Source organism: Oncorhynchus tshawytscha, linkage group LG06, assembly GCF_018296145.1.
Source record: "Oncorhynchus tshawytscha isolate Ot180627B linkage group LG06, Otsh_v2.0, whole genome shotgun sequence".
Taxonomy (NCBI): domain Eukaryota; kingdom Metazoa; phylum Chordata; class Actinopteri; order Salmoniformes; family Salmonidae; genus Oncorhynchus; species Oncorhynchus tshawytscha.
Genome location: NC_056434.1, coordinates 32,938,444 through 32,952,732, shown reverse-complemented (window position 1 = coordinate 32,952,732; position 14,289 = coordinate 32,938,444).

Genomic DNA, 14,289 nt, shown 5'->3' with positions numbered 1-14,289 from the left:
CCCCCAGTCCCTTTCCTCTCTACACTAACCTGTCCCCCAGTCCCTTTCCTCTCTACACTAACCTGTCCCCCAGTCCCTTTCCTCTCTCCACTACCCTGTCCCCCAGTCCCTTTCCTCTCTACACTAACCTGTCCCTTTCTTCTCTACACTACCCTGTCCCCCAGTCACTTTCCTCTCTACACTACCCTGTCCCCCAGTCACTTTCCTCTCTACACTACCCTGTCCCCCAGTCCCTTTCCTCTCTACACTAACCTGTCCCCCAGTCCCTTTCCTCTCTACACTACCCTGTCCCCCAGTCCCTTTCCTCTCTACACTACCTATCCCCCAGTCCCTTTCCTCTCTACACTACCTATCCCCCAGTCACATTCCTCTCTACACTACCCTGTCCCCCAGTCCCTTTCCTCTCTACACTACCTATCCCCCAGTCCCTTTCCTCTCTACACTACCTATCCCCCAGTCACATTCCTCTCTACACTACCCTGTCCCCCAGTCCCTTTCCTCTCTACACTACCATGTCCCCAGTCCCTTTCCTCTCTAAACTACCCTGTCCCCCAGTCCCTTTCCTCTCTACACTACCCTGTCCCCCAGTCCCTTTCCTCTCTAAACTACCCTGTCCCTTTCCTTTCTACAGTACCATGTCCCCCAGTCCCTTTCCTCTCTACACTACCATGTCCCCCAGTCCCTTTCCTCTCTACACTACCCTGTCCCTTTCCTCTCTACAATACCATGTCCCCCAGTCCCTTTCCTCTCTACAGTACCATGTCCCCCAGTCCCTTTCCTCTCTACACTACCCTGTCCCTTTCCTCTCTACAATACCATGTCCCCCAGTCCCTTTCCTCTCTACAGTACCATGTCCCCCAGTCCCTTTCCTCTCTACACTAACCTGTCCCCCAGTCCCTTTCCTCACTACAATACCATGTCCCCCAGTCCCTTTCCTCTCTAAAGTACCATGTCCCCCAGTCCCTTTCCTCTCTACAGTACCATGTCCCCCAGTCCCTTTCCTCTCTACAGTACCATGTCCCCAGTCACTTTCCTCTCTACACTAACCTGTCCCCCAGTCCCTTTCCTCTCTACAATACCATGTCCCCAGGCCCTTTCCTCTCTAAACTAACCTGTCCCCCAGTCCCTTTCCTCTCTACAGTACCATGTCCCCCAGTCCCTTTCCTCTCTACACTAACCTGTCCCCCAGTCCCTATCCTCTCTACACTAACCTGTCCCCCAGTCCCTTTCCTCTCTACACTAACCTGTCCCCCAGTCCCTTTCCTCTCTACAGTACCATGTCCCCCAGTCCCTTTCCTCTCTACAGTACCATGTCCCCAGAGTCCCTTTCCTCTCTACACTACCCTGTCCCCCAGTCCCTTTCCTCTCTACACTAACCAGTCCCTTTCCTCTCTACACTAACCTGTCCCCCAGTCCCTTTCCTCTCTACAGTACCATGTCCCCCAGTCCCTTTCCTCTCTACACTACCCTGTCCCCCAGTCCCTTTCCTCTCTACACTAACCTGTCCCTTTCCTCTCTACACTACCCTGTCCCCCAGTCCCTTTCCTCTCTACACTAACCAGTCCCTTTCCTCTCTACACTACCCTGTCCCCCAGTCCCTTTCCTCTCTACACTAACCAGTCCCTTTCCTCTCTACAGTACCCTGTCCCCCAGTCCCTTTCCTCTCTACACTAACCAGTCCCTTTCCTCTCTACAGTACCATGTCCCCCAGTCCCTTTCCTCTCTACAGTACCCTGTCCCCAGTCCCTTTCCTCTCTACACTAACCAGTCCCTTTCCTCTCTACAGTACCATGTCCCCCAGTCCCTTTCCTCTCTACAGTACCATGTCCCCCAGTCCCTTTCCTCTCTACACCAACCAGTCCCTTTCCTCTCTACAGTACCATGTTCCCCCAGTCCCTTTCCTCTCTACACTAACCAGTCCCTTTCCTCTCTAAAGTACCATGTCCCCAGTCCCTTTCCTCTCTACAGTACCATGTCCCCCAGTCCCTTTCCTCTCTACAGTACCATGTCCCCCAGTCCCTTTCCTCTCTACACTAACCTGTCCCCCAGTCCCTTTCCTCTCTACAATACCATGTCCCCCAGTCCCTTTCCTCTCTACACTAACCTGTCCCCCAGTCCCTTTCCTCTCTACAGTACCATGTCCCCAGTCCCTTTCCTCTCTAAAGTACCATGTCCCCCAGTCCCTTTCCTCTCTACACTAACCTGTCCCCCAGTCCCTATCCTCTCTACACTAACCTGTCCCCCAGTCCCTAACCTCTCTACACTAACCTGTCCCCCAGTCCCTTTCCTCTCTACAGTACCATGTCCCCCAGTCCCTTTCCTCTCTACAGTACCATGTCCCCAGTCCCTTTCCTCTCTACACTACCCTGTCCCCCAGTCCCTTTCCTCTCTACACTAACCTGTCCCCAAGTCTCTTTCCTCTCTACAGTACCATGTCCCCCAGTCCCTTTCCCTCTACAGTACCATGTCCCCAGTCCCTTTCCTCTCTACACTAACCAGTCCCTTTCCTCTCGACAGTACCATGTCCCCCAGTCCATTTCCTCTCTACAGTACCATGTCCCCCAGTCCCTTTCCTCTCTACACTAACCAGTCCCTTTCCTCGCTACACTAACCTGTCCCCCAGTCCCTTTCCTCTCTACAGTACCATGTCCCCCAGTCCCTTTCCTCTCTACACTACCATGTCCCCCAGTCCCTTTCCTCTCTACACTAACCTGTCCCCCAGTCCCTTTCCTCTCTACACTAACCAGTCCCTTTCCTCTCTACACTACCCTGTCCCCCAGTCCCTTTCCTCTCTACACTAACCAGTCCCTTTCCTCTCTACAGTACCATGTCCCCCAGTCCCTTTCCTCTCTACAGTACCCTGTCCCCAGTCCCTTTCCTCTCTACACTAACCAGTCCCTTTCCTCTCTACAGTACCATGTCCCCCAGTCCCTTTCCTCTCTACACTAACCAGTCCCTTTCCTCTCTACAGTACCCTGTCCCCAGTCCCTTTCCTCTCTACACTAACGAGTCCCTTTCCTCTCTACAGTACCATGTCCCCCAGTCCCTTTCCTCTCTATAGTACCCTGTCCCCCAGTCCCTTTCCTCTCTACACTAACCAGTCCCTTTCCTCTCTACAGTACCATGTCCCCCAGTCCCTTTCCTCTCTACAATACCATGTCCCCCAGTCCCTTTCCTCTCTACAGTACCATGTCCCCCAGTCCCTTTCCTCTCTACAGTACCATGTCCCCCAGTCCCTTTCCTCTCTACAGTACCATGTCCCCAGTCCCTTTCCTCTCTACAGTACCATGTCCCCCAGTCCCTTTCCTCTCTACACTAACCTGTCCCCCAGTCCCTTTCCTCTCTACAGTACCATGTCCCCCAGTCCCTTTCCTCTCTACAGTACCATGTCCCCAGTCCCTTTCCTCTCTACACTAACCTGTCCCCCAGTCCCTTTCCTCTCTACACTAACCTGTCCCCCAGTCCCTTTCCTCTCTACAGTACCATGTCCCCCAGTCCCTTTCCTCTCTACAGTACCATGTCCCCCAGTCCCTTTCCTCTCTACACTACCCTGTCCCCCAGTCCCTTTCCTCTCTACACTAACCTGTCCCCCAGTCCCTTTCCTCTCTACAGTACCATGTCCCCCAGTCCCTTTCCTCTCTACATTACCCTGTCCCGAGTCCCTGTCCTCTCTACAGTACCATGTCCCCTCAGTCCCTTTCCTCTCTACAGTACCATGTCCCCCAGTCCCTTTCCTCTCTACACTACCCTGTCCCCCTGTCCCTGTCCTCTCTACAGTACCATGTCCCCAGTCCCTTTCCTCTCTACAGTACCAAGTCCCCCAGTCCCTTTCCTCTCTACACTAACCTGTCCCCCAGTCCCTGTCCTCTCTACAGTACCATGTCCCCCAGTCCCTTTCCTCTCTACAGTACCCTGTCCCCCAGTCCCTTTCCTCTCTACACTACCCTGTCCCCCAGTCCCTTTCCTCTCTACACTACCCTGTCTCCCCAGTCCCTTTCCTCTCCACACTACCCTGTCCCCCAGTCCCTTTCCTCTCTACAGTACCATGTCCCCCAGTCCCTTTCCTCTCTACACTAACCAGTCCCTTTCCTCTCTACAGTACCATGTCCCCAGTCCCTTTCCTCTCTACAGTACCATGTCCCCCAGTCCCTTTCCTCTCTACACTAACCAGTCCCTTTCCTATCTACACTAACCTGTCCCCCAGTCCCTTTCCTCTCTACAGTACCATGTCCCCCAGTCCCTTTCCTCTCTACACTACCCTGTCCCCCAGTCCCTTTCCTCTCTACACTAACCTGTCCCCCAGTCCCTTTCCTCTCTACACTAACCAGTCCCTTTCCTCTCTACACTACCCTGTCCCCCAGTCCCTTTCCTCTCTACACTAACCAGTCCCTTTCCTCTCTACAGTACCATGTCCCCCAGTCCCTCTCCTCTCTACAGTACTCTGTCCCCCAGTCCCTTTCCTCTCTACACTAACCAGTCCCTTTCCTCTCTACAGTACCATGTCCCCCAGTCCCTTTCCTCTCTACAGTACCCTGTCCCCCAGTCCCTTTCCTCTCTACACTAACCAGTCCCTTTCCTCTCTACAGTACCATGTCCCCCAGTCCCTTTCCTCTCTACACTAACCAGTCCCTTTCCTCTCTACAGTACCCTGTCCCCCAGTCCCTTTCCTCTCTACACTAACCAGTCCCTTTCCTCTCTACAGTGCCATGTCCCCCAGTCCCTTTCCTCTCTACAGTACCCTGTCCCCAGTCCCTTTCCTCTCTACACTAACCAGTCCCTTTCCTCTCTACAGTGCCATGTCCCCCAGTCCCTTTCCTCTCTACAATACCATGTCCCCCAGTCCCTTTCCTCTCTACAGTACCATGTCCCCCAGTCCCTTTCCTCTCTACAGTACCATGTCCCCAGTCCCTTTCCTCTCTACAGTACCATGTCCCCCAGTCCCTTTCCTCTCTACACTAACCTGTCCCCCAGTCCCTTTCCTCTCTACAGTACCATGTCCCCCAGTCCCTTTCCTGTCTACAGTACCATGTCCCCCAGTCCCTTTCCTCTCTACACTAACCTGTCCCCCAGTCCCTTTCCTCTCTACACTAACCTGTCCCCCAGTCCCTTTCCTCTCTACAGTACCATGTCCCCCAGTCCCTTTCCTCTCTACAGTACCATGTCCCCCAGTCCCTTTCCTCTCTACACTACCCTGTCCCCCAGTCCCTTTCCTCTCTACACTAACCTGTCCCCCAGTCCCTTTACTCTCTACAATACCATGTCCCCCAGTCCCTTTCCTCTCTACACTACCCTGTCCCCCAGTCCCTGTCCTCTCTACAGTACCATGTCCCCCAGTCCCTTTCCTCTCTACAGTACCATGCCCCCAGTCCCTTTCCTCTCTACACTACCCTGTCCCCCTGTCCCTGTCCTCTCTACAGTACCATGTCCCCCAGTCCCTTTCCTCTCTACAGTACCATGTCCCCAGTCCCTTTCCTCTCTACACTAACCTGTCCCCCAGTCCCTGTCCTCTCTACAGTACCATGTCCCCCAGTCCCTTTCCTCTCTACAGTACCATGTCCCCCAGTCCCTTTCCTCTCTACACTACCCTGTCCCCCAGTCCCTTTCCTCTCTACACTACCCTGTCCCCCAGTCCCTTTCCTCTCTACACTACCCTGTCTCCCCAGTCCCTTTCCTCTCTACACTACCCTGTCCCCCAGTCCCTTTCCTCTCTACAGTACCATGTTCCCCAGTCCCTTTCCTCTCTACACTACCCTGTCTCCCGAGTCCCTTTCCTCTCTACACTAACCCTGTCCCCCAGTCCCTTTTGTCTCTACACGACCCTGTCCCCCAGTCCCTTTCCTCTCTACACTAACCTGTCCCTTTCCTCTACACTACCCTGTCCCCCAGTCCCTTTCGTCTCTACACGACCCTGTCCCTTTCGTCTCTAAACTAACCTGTCCCCCAGTCCCTTTCGTCTCTACACTAACCTGTCCCCCAGTCCCTTTCCTCTCTACACTACCATGTCCCCAGTCCCTTTCCTCTCTACACTACCCTGTCCCCCAGTCCCTTTCGTCTCTACAGTACCGTGTCCCTTTCGTCTCTACACTAACCAGTCACCCCCAGTCCCTTTCCGCTCTACACTACCCTGTCCCCCAGTCCCTTTCCTCTCTACACTAACCTGTCCCCCAGTTCCTTTCCTCTCTACACTACCCTGTCCCCCAGTCCCTTTCCTCTCTACACTAACCTGTCCCCCAGTTCCTTTCCTCTCTACACTACCCTGTCCCCCAGTCCCTTTCGTCTCTACAGTACCGTGTCCCTTTCGTCTCTACACTAACCAGTCCCCCCAGTCCCTTTCCTCTCTACACTAACCTGTCCCCCAGTTCCTTTCCTCTCTACACTACCCTGTCCCCCAGTCCCTTTCCTCTCTACACTAACCTGTCCCCCAGTTCCTTTCCTCTCTACACTACCCTGTCCCCCAGTCCCTTTCGTCTCTACAGTACCGTGTCCCTTTCCTCTCTACACTACCCTGTCCCCCAGTCCCTTTCCTCTCTACACTAACCTGTCCCCCAGTTCCTTTCCTCTCTACACTACCCTGTCCCCCAGTCCCTTTCCTCTCTACACTAACCTGTCCCCCAGTTCCTTTCCGCTCTACACTACCCTGTCCCCCAGTCCCTTTCCTCTCTACACTAACCTGTCCCCCAGTTCCTTTCCTCTCTACACTACCCTGTCCCCAGTCCCTGTCCTCTCTACAGTACCATGTCCCCCAGTCCCTTTCCTTTCTACACTATCCTGTCCCCCAGTCCCTTTCACTCTCTACACTAACCTGTCCCCCAGTCCCTTTCCTCTCTACACTAACCTGTCCCCCAGTCCCTTTCCTCTCTACACTAACCTGTCCCTTTCCTCTCTACACTAACCTGTCCCTTTCGTCTCTACACTAACCTGTCCCCCCAGTCCCTTTCCTCTCTACACTAACCTGTCCCTTTCCTTTCTACACTAACCTTTCCCCTAGTCCCTTTCCTCTCTACACTACCCTGTCTCCAAGTACTTCTCCTCTCTCCCTGGCTAAATATGGACTAGTCTCTCACACCTCTCCAGCTGGGATACTGGCCTCAGTCCAAGCTGAAGCATCCAATATATTATAGATTACTTGTATGTATTTGTAAGATGAGGTAAATTTGTAATATTTAGCAACTACTATTACCCCAACACATCGGCACTACATCATGTCAACACATACAAGTAATGGGAGTTTAGAAGGATCAAGATACATGTGTTTGCCAGAGTCGAAGACACAATGTTTTGAGAGGTGAACCTTGTAATGATATGGCTGTTACTAGGTTTCCACTCCAGTAGAGACTCCTGACTCCTGGGCCTACCATCATCCATTCCTTTAATTAAATAAGTTTGAGCAGGAGCTCTGTGTTGAGATCAGGGGGAGCAGGGGAGCTGTGCAGTCGTCAATTGTGATTAGTCTCAGAGCTGGATTAACAAAGCCTTCACAGTGACAGCTCTCAGGAAGCTGCTATGTTGACACACAGGGACCCCATACCAGCTAGAGATATAACACCACCACTGTGTATCTGCTGAGCTCTACACTAAATCACACATTCTCTTTAATGCATTGGGCCAACAATCAACCAGCTGAAACAATGAAGTTTTGCCCCCTCTGCATATTTTAGTGTGACGATCTTTACAGCATTTACAGTGGCTTGAGCGACAAGAGGCATTCATCTTATTCAGCTACAACATCGATAGGCATCGATATCAAATAACACAGGTGTGCAACTCAGCAAAGAATGCTCTTTAAAACAAATGTGAAACCTGAGAGCCTCTAGGTCCAACACACTGCTGCTGTAAGCAAGCATGAACTATTTCCGTAAACATGTCCACATGTCAACATAAACACAACATAACCAATAGCTTGGCTGCATTACTCTATTCATAAGCACACAGTGCGCTAGCCAAGGCCCCTAGCAGCTGGCATACAGAAATACTGGAGATTTACATCTGATATCATCCCATCCGAGAGGTGAGTTGAATAAAAGTTCAGTGGGTTGTGTTAGAAGCTGTATATTTCAGGCCATCAGAGAAACTCTATTCTTATAGAAGCTCGTGCTGGTAGGTTCCTTATTGATTTCCTGGCAGCTGCCTTTGGCAACGGCTGAAGCTGGCTAATATAGTGTTCTTTTAGCAGCCCCCGAAGTGCTCACACTTCTCATCAATCTGGCCCTCTGATAATAGAGCGTGTTGACCCACTAATCTGCAATAAGCAGAGTGCTTCATTCTAAAGACGATGAGCCCAGGCCCTGCACTCTCTCTGAAATCTGATGAATGACAAGTCAACATATTTTCCTTTGAAGACAGAAGAGAAAGATTGAGGGAGGGGAGAGAGGGAGAGAAGGGAAGAGGATATGGAGAGAGAGGAGTAAATAGAAAGAAAGAAAGAAAGAAAGAAAGAAAGAAAGAAAGAAAGAAAGAAAGAAAGAAAGAAAGAAAGAAAGAAAGAAAGAAAGAAAGAAAGAAAGAAAGAAAGAAAGAGGGGACAGGTCTCTAGGGGGAGATTCTATTCCCTCTCCTTCAACTGACAGCCAAGACCCCCTTCAAAATAGCAAGCAGCACTACTTTCCCATTTTGAAGGGATATTTTAGCTTAAAGGATGCACATCACAGCTAGGAACTGCTCCTATGCACAACACACCGATCACCTGCCCTAAAGTAACAGAGATATTACTCTGTGTCATGACTTCCACCGAAGTTGTTCCCTCTCCTTGTTCGGGCGGTGTTCGGCGGTCGACGTCACCAACCTTCTAGCCATCGCTGATCCATTTTTCATTTTCCATTGGTTTTGTCTTGTCTTCCATCACAACTGGTTCCAATCCCATCAATTACATGTTGTGTATTTTAACCCTCTGTTTCCCCTCATGTCCTTGTCGGTGATTGTTTATTGTAAGTGTATGTGTACATCTGTACTGGTGTGTGTGTCGGGTTATGTTACCCATTGATTTTTATTATTATGTTTTCCGGTGTTTTTTTGTTGTAAATAAACTGCACCGTTGGTTATTTCTCTCCTGCGTCTGACTTCTCTGCCACCAGTTAAACACCCTTACAGAATCACCGACCTGAACTACGGAGTCAGCAGGAATCGATACCCCGGCCATAGGACTGGAGGAGCGCGTCCAGGAGCATGCAGTAATACTTTACCATCTTGGTGCCGCCATGGACCGCGTTGTCCAGACAATGGATCCCTGGGAGAGACAGGGAGTTCTTCCAGCCCCTCCACCAGCACAACCCTGGTCTCCCTGAGTGCCCCTTTCCTGCCTGAACCCAGTGGGATTTGTCTCTACCATCGCCCCAGGATTACGACGGGAGTGCTGCCAACTGCCAGGGGTTCCTGTTACAATTAGACCTCTACTAGACCTCTACTCGGGAGCTGTTAGCTGTCGTCAAGGCCTTGAAGGCGTGGAGACATTGGCTTGAGGGGGCTAGACACCCTTTTCTCATCTGGACTGACCACTGCAATCTGGAGTACATCGGGCGGTGAGGAGACTGAAGCCTCGCCAGGCAAGGTGGGCCATGTTTTTCACTCGTTTTGTGTTTACCCTTTCCTAGACACCAGGCTCCCAGAACGTTAAGGCAGACTCATTGTCTCGGCTGTATGACACAGAGGAGTGGCCCATGGATCCCACTCCCATACTCGCAGCCTCCTGCCTGGTGGCGCCGGTAGTGTGGGAGCTGGACGCGGACATTGAGCAGGCGTTACGTGCAGAGCCCGCTCCCCTCCAGTGCCCAGCTGGGCGTCTGTACGTTCCGTCTGCTGTCCGCGACCGTCTGATCTATTGGGCCCACACGTCACCCTCCTCTGGTCATCCTGGGATAGGTCAGACGGTGCACTGTCTTAGTGGGAAATACTGGTGGCCCACTTTGGCTAAGGATGTGAGGGTTTATGTTTCCTCCTGCTCGGTGTGCGCCCAGTGTAAGGCTCCTAGACACCTGCCCAGAGGGAAGTTACAACCCTTACCCATTCCACAACGTCCGTGGTCGCACCTGTCGGTAGATTTTCTGACCGATCTTCCTCCCTCACAGGGTAACACCACGATCCTGGTCGTTGTGGATCGTTTTTCTAAGTTCTGTCGTGCGGAGACTGCGGAGGCCTTGTTTACACACGTCTTCCGGCACTACGGGGTGCCTGAGGATATAGTGTCTGATCGGGGTCCCCAGTTCACGTCGACGGTCTGGAGGGCGTTCATGGAACATCTGGGGATCTCGGTCAGCCTTACCTCAGGTTTCCACCCCGAGAGTAACGGGCAGGTGGAGAGAGTTAACCAGGATGTGGGTAGGTTTCTGAGGTCCCATTGCCAGGACCGGCTGGGGGAGTGGGCAGCGTTCGTGCCCTGGGCAGAGATGGCCCAGAACTCGCTTCGCCACTCCACCACTGGCCTCTCTCCCTTCCAGTGTGTATTGGGGTATCAGCCAGTTCTGGCTCCTTGGCATCAGAGTCAGACCGAGGCTCCTGCAGTGGATGACTGTTTCCGGCATGTGGAGGAAACATGGGACGCCGCCCATGCTGCGCCAGAAAGTTGGCGCAGACCGTCACCGCAGTGAGAAAGAAAGAAAGGGGACAGGTCTCTAGGGGAGATTCTATTACCTCTCCTTCAACTGACAGCCAAGACCCCCTTCAAAATAGCAAGCAGCACTACTTTCCCATTTTGAAGGGATATTTTAGCTTAAAGGATGCACATCACAGCTAGGAACTGCTCCTATGCACAACACACCAACTGCCCTAAAGTAACAGAGATATTACTCTGTGTCATGACTTCCACCGAAGTTGTTCCCTCTCCTTGTTCGGGCGGTGTTCGGCGGTCGACGTCACCAACCTTCTAGCCATCGCTGATCCATTTTTCATTTTCCATTGGTTTTGTCTTGTCTTCCATCACAACTGGTTCCAATCCCATCAATTACATGTTGTGTATTTTAACCCTCTGTTTCCCCTCATGTCCTTGTCGGTGATTGTTTATTGTAAGTGTATGTGTACGTCTGCACTGGTGTGTGTCGGGTTATGTTACCCATTGATTTGTATTATTATTCTGTTTTCCGGTGGGTTTTTTAGTTAATAAACTGCACCGTTGGAAACACAGTTATTTCTCTCCTGCGTCTGACTTCTCTACCGCCAGTTAAACACCCTTACACTCTGAGTCAATTGAGCTGGAAAGTAGGCTACAGCAGTGAGATTCTACATAGCCCTAATTGTATCAAGGTTACTATCATTTGAGGAAGACCAGGTACAAGACAGCGCAAGGTCGCACCTTTCAATCAGATCAGGCTCTGCAGACTATCCTTTCAAACATACAGCCTCAGAAGTCTAAAATAAATGTGACTTGAGCTTTGAGACAAACACACTGAAAAATAAAGTGCTATGGTTATAAACCCTACATGAAAGAGCTTGGCTAGAACCTTGTGAAACACACAGTCTGTGAAGAAGAGTTGAAAGGATGCACCAAGGGGTTTCTCCTTATCGCAGCAGCAACAGCCTGGACCAGGGCCTACATTGGAACACATCTCAACATTTAGAAATTCCTAGTTGAGAGTACAGCAAATGTACCACAGATTAAGCCACTGACCTTGGTTAATAACCTTGGAGCATTTCACTGTGAGTCTACACCTGTTCTGAAGCATGTGACATAACATTTCATTTGATGTGGAGGTGGGTGTGATGATTGCTGCCTTACAGCTAGGCCTAAAGGTTATGAGGTAGACGTGGACCACAACTTTTTTTGTTGGTTACATCTTTCAGGAGCTTTTTTTGTTGTTTACATCTTTGAGGAGTCCTTTTTATTTGAGAAAATAACAAGTTATAGCACTGTCCTTTTATACAGAGGCAATAATGCTTCTCTCTATATTACCCTGTATGGAACATTATAACCAAGCAGCCAGTATAGTGGTCCAATTGCAAACAGCTGTAAACAGACCCAGGGAGGGAACACAGGTGTCCTAGATAACAGAACATGCACTCAGCCTTTTTCATAAGATCAGCTAGAGTAGAAAGAGAGAGAGGGGAAATGAACAGACTTGCTACTGGCGTTTGCCCATCTAGTTCTAATGCTCCTCCCTCTAAACAAACCACTGCTTTTTATTATTATGTAGAGACTAAAAAGGCTTTGGCAACATGTCTGACAATCTGAAAAAAAGGTTCAAGAGAAGCACAATGCAGTATGACAATGTGGCAGTCAGCTGCCCCTGCAGTTACACATTCCCAGCCATCGTCCTTCAGAGTTACACAGGCGTGTGTTGAGTGGTGTACATACAGTAGTAGCCAGTGTCCCTGTATCCCACAACCCACACCTCAGGCTGCATTGTCTGCTCTCCATGAAAGACACGAGAAGGAGAGTCGATTATGTAAGAGCCTCATAAAATGGAGCATTATTCTGCCATAGTGTTGTATGAGCTAGGCTGAGCCTTGTTGAAAACCTGTCTCTGGGAGAAGCACCACAGCATAACAGCTCAGACACGGCAGAGAGGTCTACTCTCATAGCCCTGTTAGTGAGATTCAACATCCAGGGGCGTATGAAGGAACAGGCTTTTCAACTAGCACACAAATTAAAATGCTGAATGTGGCAAATGCAGTATGTCACCTGCAACAAATACTGATAATCATATATTACCTAGAATGCAACCAAAGCAAAAAAAATAAAAAAATGAAGTGGGCTACATAAATCTTTGCGTTTCCATTCAATGCTAGCTGCTTTCAGGTTTAATCCGGTGGTATTTGTGTCCTGCCTGTGGAGGCTTGTGTAAAATAACCCACCATTTTATTACAAAGGCATTAGCATCAAAAGATGACCTTTAGAAAAGGTCTCCAGTTGTGTGACTAAGAGATGTTATTACATTGGAACCCTGGTGTATCGGCTAGCTAGCCCACTGTATGAACACTGACATCAGAGTGGTGCCATTTGCGTCCCATGTGGAGAGTTTACGCTATCGAAATGATAATATGAGGAAACAATAATAATACTGAATATTGATATGATATGGCTATAATTTGAGGAACCAACAACAATAATAATAATAATAATAATGGTAATAATACACCTCATTAACCTTTAGGACGTACTCATGGATGAGTGCCGAGGTTGGACTCAGTCATTCAATCACATATGCCATCGCATGCTCACACACCTGCGAGTGAACAACCAATGGGAAAGACTGTAATGCTAGCTGTAAGAGAAGTACTCTTCATTGCCAGCCTGGAAATAGGGTGTTCCTTAATTAACACTAGTTAACCCAGAGGTGACCGAGAGGAGAGAGCAGCACCCAACATGCCAGCGCGCGTCAATGTGTTGGTGACTAAAATTCAACACAGACGTGCACCACTATTAGCAGCAAACAAACGTGTGGAGTATAATTGAAAGGAAACCTTTGAAGTGCAGGGAGCCGGTGATCTGTGAGGGGAGCAGATGGCCGCAGGAGACACATGCTGCTGTACTGATGCTGTGTTGTGTTGGAATTAATCCAGCTCACCTCTGCCTATTAGCATATCACAGGGCCCTGCCATCTCTCACGGGGGCTGGAGTCCCCAGCCAGTGGCAGCAGCAGATCCCATCTCGCTAATGCTGTTGCACAACTCTTAATCACTTTAATACAGTTTCAGTGATGCCGGACCGCCGAGGCTGAGACATCGCCTCGCATGAGCCGTTATGTAATGTCACATCCACTGAGACCTAGCCATGAGAGGGATGTCCCAGGAAGAGGCAGGCAGCCATCACCCACACAGAGTGCATTAGACTATGGTTTTAATACTGTTTGAGGCCCCTCAAAAGATTACATAGAGCCATTGTACTTAGACCTCAGTGCTAATGCATTGTCTGGGCAGCTCTCCAGGCAATCCTTTTCCACACATTTCCAATGCAGGGATCAGTCTCTCATCTGTAGAGGTCTCATACTTTGAAATCCATCTCACTCTCAAAACATGGTGGAGAAAATGCTATATTTTGTCAAATATAAACTGCTCTGCCCCAAGGAAGAATGAACTCGTCAGCACATTTAATTCTATTGCCAGTGGTTTTTTAAACACAAGTCTGTTTGGCTGGAATGGGTGCCAATCACTTAGCATTTCAAGGTTCTTGAAAGCTGTACCACTAGTCCCTGCTGGCCACTAATGTTTTTATTGGCCCTTTACCCACTAAGCCTTTAGAAAGTCTTGAGCGAAACACAACAACACTGAAAACCTCCATTATCACAGCCCGGTTAACTGCATATAGCAGAGAGGATCCATGTTGCCAGGCCTAGCCCTGTCAGCCTCCACCCCTCAATCCGT